General features: G+C 33.6%; 1 pseudogene; it reads right to left on the bottom strand.

Moving 5' to 3' along the window:
* Positions 1–7,349: 7,349 nt before the first annotated feature.
* On the bottom strand, positions 7,350–8,287 carry LOC139706273 (olfactory receptor 2B6-like; annotated as a pseudogene).
* Between the last annotated feature and the right edge of the window lie 962 nt (positions 8,288–9,249).

The raw sequence follows: 9,249 nt of genomic DNA, 5'->3' as shown, positions 1-9,249 counted from the left end.
AGCAGGAAGTAGGTCTGATTTTATTGTGCAGTTACCATGTGTATATACTCAGGCAGTAGCTAAGCAGATTACAGGCAGCCACCAAATACAATTTCTGACCAACTGTTCTTGCAGTGACCAATCAAGGAGTGGGCCATGGAGCAAGTACAGGGACTGCAGCATGTGGCCTCAAGCCCAGGGCTGTGCCTACAAGATAAGTGTTTTGCTGCTTGCATGCCTAGCACGGGGGAGTGGTTTGCCCTTAATGTATGCCATGTATGCAATACTCCATGCACTTGTCCCCACAATATATGACAAATGTGTTGTACTCTGTAAAAAGGCTGCCCTAGCTGGCATCAGTTACCCATATATTTAGCAATGCTCCCATTTTGGTACTCTAGATATAAATGCTGCTGAACTATATGAGTACTACGCCCAGTAAGGCGTTTGTCTTCATCATCTTTATTATTCCTGTAACCTTTTGTCTCATCCTATCTCTTACACATTCATTCGAAGTAGTGACTTGATCTTCTTTTACATAATCTCCTGCTGGAGAAAAAAATGTTCAATATTTGTATTTCTGTGCCATGAGTTTCTACTATGCTATCACAAGATTGATGATGGATAGCTAATGGAGATAGATAGAAATAAAAATTAAACAGAAATAGAAAGTAAATGAAATAAATGTAAATGTTTACAGATATCAATTACAGATACAATTAAGGATACATATATCTATCTTAAAAACAATATATTTTGCCCTAATCAAGGTAAGTTGCTTACTCTCTTCATTATAAGATACCAGACTTAGTATGTTAAAGACATGTTTAGGATGTGACAGATAAAACATGCCCTTAATGGGACAGTTAATGAGGTGCTTTTCCATTACAAGAAAGTGAAGTTTTACTAAGTTGATTTCCCACATACCCATCTCCACTGATTCTACATCACTCATGGATCCAAGGGGACTCCAATTGAGGAGACTTGAATGACTTATATTTGTGAAACACTTGCCTTTTTTGTAGACCCTAGATTTAGGCATCAACTCTGGTCTGAATCCACATTTTTAAAACTTGTCTGAGTTATATAGAGGAGATAGAAGTGATCTGATTATAACAATCAAATATTTTTAGATCTACATGATGATATCAGCTCCACTAGAACCCTATACTTTCCATGCTTTTTTTTAGCCACTCTTATGCCTACTGTACTCTTTCATCAATGAGGATATCACAAAGCAAAAATTCTAAAACATTGATTATTAAAAAAACAAAATGAAAATTTAAAAAGTCAAAATGTGTGAGATGAAGCTGAATTAGTACTTAGTGAGAAATGTATACATTTTAATATTTGTGATAAAATGAAGAACTGATTTATGTTTTCACCATATAAGTCTAAAAATAAAGATCAAATTGAATTCAAAGTTAGGAGAAAAAACAGACAAAAAACACAAGAACAAAAATTGTGAAACACAAAACAAAATAATTAAAAATAATATATGAAAAAATATCTTAATTCCTTGGAAATATCTTAAAACTGAAAATCATCTCCCTGGTTTGATAAATAAAGTGGAGATAAATACAAACTAAAGTAGGGGTCAGTTTGTATTATAGCACTATTCTTCATGATGAAAGTATATTATGGATGTTATGAACAAATTGGAAAACAGGCAAAAATGATGAGCTCCTTGGAAAATATCAATACCTAAAATAGAGTTAAAAATAAATAGAAAATCCAAATGCCTCTATGCCAATGAAAATAGTTAAACATTTATTTTAAAATTTTCCTTAAAGAGAATTACATACACATATGCCAATGTTGGTAAATTATTTTGTACATTTAAGAAGAAATGGTACCACACCTAAACAGACTATCTGAAAATAGGGGAGGGGAGCACTTCCTAAATCATTGAGTAAAACTAGCATCATATAGGCACATAAAGTATTTAGAGACATCACAATAAAAACAAATACTTCTTACAAACATCCATAATTTGAGACTCAATCATTCTTAACCAAACATTAACAAATTACATTGAGCAATAAAAGATTCTGAGACAAGATAAAATTGAGTACTTTTCTATATGAGGAAGTACAGTTTAATGTCTAAAAACCAGTCATTGCAACTCATCATGTTAACAGAATAAAGAAAGAAAGTCATAAGATCCTCCCAAGAGAGGCATTAAAAGCTTTGGACAAAATTGCAAAACTTTTTTATTATTAACACTCAGCAAACCAAGAACAGAAAGGATCTTTCAAAACCAGGAGAAGCTGCAGTGCTATAGACATCCTCAGATCTGCACAGCATAATACCAGCAAGCAAGAAATGAACAGTACTCTAACAGGGATGGTGGAAACAAATACATGTCTGCCTGCCTGTCTGCCTAACTCTCTCTCTTTCTCTCTCTCTCTCTCTCTCTCTCTCTCTCTCTCTCTCTCTCTCTCTCTCTCCCCCTCCATCCCTCCCTCCCTCCTGCCTTATTTTGGATTAACTTCTACATATCAGAGAAAACATTAGAACTTTGCATCTGAGTCTAGCTTATTTCACTTAGCACGATAGCTTCCAGCACCATATATTTACCAGCAAATGCCATCTTCATTCTTCTTTATTATTGAGTTATTCCATATACATATATGTGTGTGTGTATATATATAGAGAGAGTGAATGTGTATATATATATATATATATATATATATATATATATATATATATATATATGAGAGAGAGAGAGAGAGAGAGAGAGAGAGAACATTTTTAACCCATTCCTCTGTTGAAAGGTACTTAAGTTGGTTCCATAGATTCACTAATGGCTATTGCAAATTATGCTGCTGTAAATATTGATGTGGCTGTACTCCTATAGAATGTTGATTTTAGATCTTTTAAATATACACCAAAGAGTGGAACATGTATTGATTCCATCACTAGTTATTAGCAGAGTCTCCATACTGTTTTCTAGAACAGTTCCATGAATTTGCAGTCCAACAAACAATGCACGAGTGTATCTTTTCCTCCACGTCCTTGCCAATACTTACTATTTATATTCATGATAATTCCCATTTCTACTGGAGTGAGATGAAATCTCAATTAAGTTTTGATTTGCATTTCCCTTATTGCTAGAAATGTTGAACATTTTTCAACATATTAGTGGCCATTTGTATATCTTCTTTTGAGAAGTGTCTATTTAGTTCTTTTGCCCATTTATTAATTGGGTTATTTATATTATTTTGGTGTTATTTTTTTTAAGTTCTTCATATATTTGGAATATTAATGCCCTGAATCTCACCATCATGTATATTCACAAGACACTAAAACAAACCAAACAAATAAACAAACAAAAAACACCTCTAAGTAAATAGAGTAAAGGGAAGGGAATAGTGTAGGGGGAAGGAGAAACAGAGTGAAAGGGATGTACTAGGGATTGAATTAGAGCAAATAATATTCCATGTTTTCATAATTATTTTAGAATAAGTTCTAATGCTATGCAGAACTAAAATGAACCAATTCAAAATTTTAAAATGCAAGAGGCAATGATAAATAAGAATGTATATTTCCTTTGGTGATGAGAACTTAAAGAATTTTAATTTCTGAAATTATATGAGACCTTTAATTTTTTATTATATTTGAAACAATAAAAAGTAGTTTATCTTATGAAACACTGGAAATTAAATGAGGCCCTTGTCTAAGATAAGAGTGATAAAAATGTAAAAGATAGAAAAAGTATGAAAGACTCATCAGGGGGTCAAAGAAATTTTATTAAACTTGGTCCTCTGTAAATGAGTTGAGTCAAAGACAATGATAGTGTCTTAAGTAAAGAAAAATGAAGAAAAGGTAGGAGTTTTGTTAGGGAGTTTGTTATGATGAGAAGCAGTTTTAGAAGAAGAAGTTGAAAAAGATTCTAATATGAATAGTGGGTCTTATTTTAGGTATTATTTCCAATATATTTCTTTTTACTCCTAGAAATACCCTTCTTTGATTAATAAATAACATGGTCATGTGCCTTAAAATATCCAAGGCACATGAAGTATTTGTGAAAATGAAGAATTTTATTCAAAGCCTGTGGCAATCCCTAATGGCAGAATTACAGCTCACACTGACAACAATTCACTACTTAAAAGACACTTCTAGGTTGTTATTGGCCAGTACTCAGACTGGAAGGTTGACCATGGGTCATTAAGTAAAAATCTGAGCTGCCTACAGTGAAATGAGTTATCAGTTCCACCAAAACCAGAAAGCTAAGCATGTAACACAACATTTTATTATTAAATATAAATGTCATACCTAAGACCAAGCCTGAACAGGAAATGAGAAACCATGTAAATCATTGGGGTATGATGGTTCAACCAATTATTAGACACAGGTAAATCAATGTACCACAAATTCAGGTTCCTATGGTATCTACTTTTAAGATTAATCACCTCTCACTCAAGTCACACATAGAGCACATGAAGAGTTCTCTATGAAAAATTAACCCAACAGGAAAAAGTTCAAATTTTGCTTAAGTTTATTCTGCTCAGAAGTGGACAGTTACTGAATCTGTGGTTTGATTTTGCTATCATTTTTAAAACTATCATGAAATACTTAATGTTAACATTTATTATTAATGAATAATATTAATAATGTTATTGTTAAATAATTAACATATTAACTAATATAAAACCCACTCACAGCTTAGTAAATAAAGTGAAATAGTATCATGCAACAAAACTCGTGTTTACTTCTTCCCAATAACATTCCCTTTTCACCAAGGTAATCATTATAGTGAATTTTGTTTTCTCTTTAATATGTTTACATTGTATTTATTACTAATATATATCTACATAACATAAAATAACAGTTTGAAGGTATTTAAACTTGAAGCAAATAGCAATACATGTATTCTTCTGCAGCTTGTCTTTTCAAACCCCGGTAAATCAGAATGATTATACGTAAGGTCACTGTGTTTATTAATAATTTCTGGAATATATGAAAAGAAAATGTCTCTTTTAAGTCCCATATCTTTTAAAGCTCCTACCAAATTCTACTGTTAATCATTCTGAAGGGATGGAATGATAATACTGGTGCTACTGGAATGATTTGAGGATTGGAGGTGATAACAACAATGGGTGCTGGCCCAATGCTGCATTGTAACTGTAAGTGGTATACACAAGGAAAGAGTTCATGGAGTAAGATATCTGCTCACTTTAGCCTTTGATAATAAATAGTTAATAGCTGGTATTTTTTCTCTTCACAAGGAGATAAACTAGAGATTAATTCACTCTGTGAATTAAGAGGAAACATCAGGCATTTTTAAATAGCTGTAATTAAATATCCCCACCAGAGCAGGATGCACTTCTTGCCTTGCAGACCTGAGGACCACTGTAGTGTGCAGCAAACCACCTTGAATTCTCCCATAAAGATTTTCAAAAATGAATCAGTGTATTTACAACAAAGGTTAAAATGTTTGGCTGTTTTCCATTGTTCTATAGGAAATTCTTTCTTGAGAAAATGAGAAAAATTTTATGTCATCTTTATTAAGAGGGATTGCACATGCTCTATGTAGAGGCTAGGGCACATTTTCAGCTTCAAATATAGCATGTGCCTTTCCTTCAACTGATTTCGCAAAAGTTAGCTACCATGATTGTTATGCTCGAATATGCTGAACATATGAACCCTAGCAATGTGAAACCATTTAATACAAATGAAACATGTCTGCATACTTTCCCATCAATTTCTCAATATTTTTTATCCTGAGATTTTGTATACAGTTTTTAATAGTCTTCATTTATCACAGAGTCTGGATGCCACACATGCTTCTGAAATGAGTAGTCTCTATAGGCCTAAAAGTTCATATACACATTAACTATCTCAGGAAGGAAGACAATTGAAGAAATCACTCAGAAAAAATGTAACTAGTCTCTGTGGCTGTGTTTGAGGCACAGATATTACAGGGTATTTTCCAGACCAAAAATTCACTAAATTTCTCAATACATAATAAGTTATACAAAGATTACTTTACCTAATAAATGTTGTTAAAGCTATCATATAACATTGTTAAATTGTGTGTGTATGTGTGTGTGTATGTGTTTGTGTGTGTGTGTGTGTGTGTGTAAAATAATATTTTCTTGCAATTAGTCAGAAACCTGTGAGTTTTTAAAGTTCCTTAGAAATTTAAAAAAAATATGTCAAAGACAATTAATTTTAAGAACTGCATAAACACTATATGCTGTTATTTTTCAGAGTGTATTTGGCATGTAATCTATTCCTGTATGGAATATAATTAGATTTCTTTTTCAATTTTTTTACCATGAGCTTACTCATATCAAAACACCTGGAAGAAAGTCCCAAATAATCTCTTAATTTTCACATGAGGGTTTAGTTCTTCACTACAGATTTTGTTGAATTCTTAATATTTGAATTCAATACCACATAATTGTACAAATCATTTATTATTCTCATAATTTATTACTGGTTTTATGATACAATTTTATATTTCTGGTGTGAGCCCTACTGTTTTAGTATTTTCAACTTTTAGTGTCCTAAGCTCTGAACATCCTTAACCCCCAAAATATACATTAATAAAAAGACACTCATATTGTTTTTTGAAGTAACAAACTTGATTTCCAATGCAGAACACAGTTTATTACTTTCTAATACTTTCACTCCATTAGAAGACTGTTCTTGCTCTTCCAATTTATGCATAGACATATTTCCAAGTTAAACTTTATTACTTATATCATTTACTTTGTTGTTTTTCTGATTCAAAAGACTCTAACATGATATTTCTGAAGAATGGTGAGAGATTTATCCACATTTTTCTTCCTTTATTTTACTCATTTCACTATTTAATAATACATTATTCAACCATACAAAATCATGCAAATATACTTCCTATCCAAAAATAACAATACACTTTTTAAGACACAAAAGCATCTACATGAATGGAAGTTGATATAATTTTTAATGAATATTTGACAGTATAGAGTGCTTTACACCAAATGCAGTGCAGCCAGGCTTCACACTCATACCTGGGGCAACTTGCAGAGATGACATAATATTTCTCATGTGACACTGATAAGAAGCCCATTGATGAATGATTGCCAAGCTTTTCATGTTAATTTGCTTGAACTAATGTAATTATAATTTCTATTATTAATATTTTTACTACTTAAGAAAGTTACTATCTCAGTGTATACCAACCCAAACAGAATTCATTTCAGAAAGAGTTCCCACACTCATCAGGCAAGTGTAATCCTTGTCTACTTGATTACATGGAACATAATAAATAAGACAGGTTGTAAGAATATATATCACGAGATTTCATGAAATGAATGAATGAATTATAAGAGAAAACTTTATAATCCTAGATCTAATTACTAAATAATTTAAAATTTTTATTTGGAACTCAAAATATTTCTCACCAGGTTGCCTAATGCCCCCTTTACATCCTTATTCCTCAGGGTGTAAATGAAGGGGTTGGCTATAGGAGTCACCACTCCATAGAAGAGGGCCATGAACTTGGGCTGGTCCCTTGTGATGGAAGAAGGGGGCTAGAGGTACATACTAATGGCTGGGCCATAAAATAAGAAAACTACAATGAGATGAGAAGAACATGTCCCAAAGGCCTTTTTCCTTCCTTCAGAAGATTTCATCTTAAGTACAGCATGTTCAATACTAGCATATGAGGCAAGAATTAGACACAGAGGAATAGCTAATAAAAAAATACATACTACAGAAAGTTTGAGCTCGTTACCTTGCTTTGCACCACAAGCAGTCTTTATCAGAACTGGAATCTCACACACCAAGTGATCCAGTTTATGGACACCACACATGGCAATTTTAGTGTTACAGTGGCCTCTGAGACAGCATAAGTGATTCCATCCAGCCATACAATGGACACTAACAAGATACAGATGTGCTGATTCATGATAAGGGTGTAGTGCAGAGGTCTGCAGATGGCCACATAGCGGTCAAAAGACATGATAGCTAAGAGAAGACATTCTGTGCCCCCCATTATGTGGAATAAATGGAGCTGGAATGCACACCCTATACAGCTGATGGTCTTTTTAGAGCTTCCCAGGTTAAACAGCATCTGAGGCACAATGCTTGTGGTGTAACACATGTCCAAAAAGGAGAGGTTGGTAAGGAAGAAATACATGCAACTGTGGAGATGGGGATCTAACTTGGACACTAGAATGATGGCAATGTTTCCCATGATGTCCATGGGGTATGTTATCAGAAGAACAATGAATATAGGAAGCTTTAGCCAAGGACAGTCAGCAAAGCCTAACAGAATGAACTCTTCAAGGTGGCTTTGATTAATTAGTGCCATTCTCTTCAGTGTGTTTCACCTAGAGAGGGGAAGATGCCAAGGAAGTTAGCATGATGAGGAATGACCAGACATGATGATCAATTGGTTGTGTACTCATAAAAGACAGAATACAGTAACTTGAAATAAAGAACTTGACACCAGGTTATCTAATTTCCCTTTATGACACCAAAAATTATTGGCAGTTATTGTGAACAATTTCTTCTCCTGTATAATAAAACTGACAATAGTTATCTCCTTGTTTTCTGCTGAGTGACTGTGTTTTGGAAACTCGGAAATAATGGTTCTCAACCTTATACTGCCTTAAAAATCATCTATATAGATTCTTAATGAGAAGTTCATTGCTTCCTATCTTCAGGTATTTTACAAAGTAAATGATGCTGGGGCTGAGGTTGTGGCTCAGTGGTAGAGTGCTTGCCTAGCATGTGAGAGGCACAGGGTTCAATTCTCAGCACCACATATAAATAAAGAAAGATCTATTGACAACTAAATATATATATATATATATATATATATATATATTTTTTTTTTTTTTTTAAGTAAATGATGCTTGAGACCAAGTGATTGGATTGGTTATTTTAAGGATCACTGCTGAAAGACATTACAGAAGTGAAAAGAATCATAAAAGTATTCAGTAGCAATAGTAGAAAAATGAGGAAGAGAATCCTGGAGGTACAAGTATCATCAAGATACAATAGTACAGCCAGGTGTGGTGGCATACTCCTGTAATCCCAGCAGCTCTGATGTTGAGGCAGGAGGATTGCAAGTTCAAAGCCAGCCTCAGCAAAAGCAAAGACACTGTCTCTAAATAAAATACAAAGCAGGGCTGGGGATGAGACTCAGTGGTTGAGTGCCCCTAAATTCAATCCCTGGTACTTCTCAATCACCACCACCCCCCAAAAAAATGATACAGTAGTCCAGGGCTAGGGATGTAGCTCAGTGGTAGAGCACTTGCCTAGCATGTG

This window comes from Marmota flaviventris, chromosome 6 (genome assembly GCF_047511675.1).
Source record: "Marmota flaviventris isolate mMarFla1 chromosome 6, mMarFla1.hap1, whole genome shotgun sequence".
Classification (NCBI taxonomy): Eukaryota; Metazoa; Chordata; class Mammalia; order Rodentia; family Sciuridae; genus Marmota; species Marmota flaviventris.
This window is presented reverse-complemented; position numbering and strand designations above follow the sequence as displayed.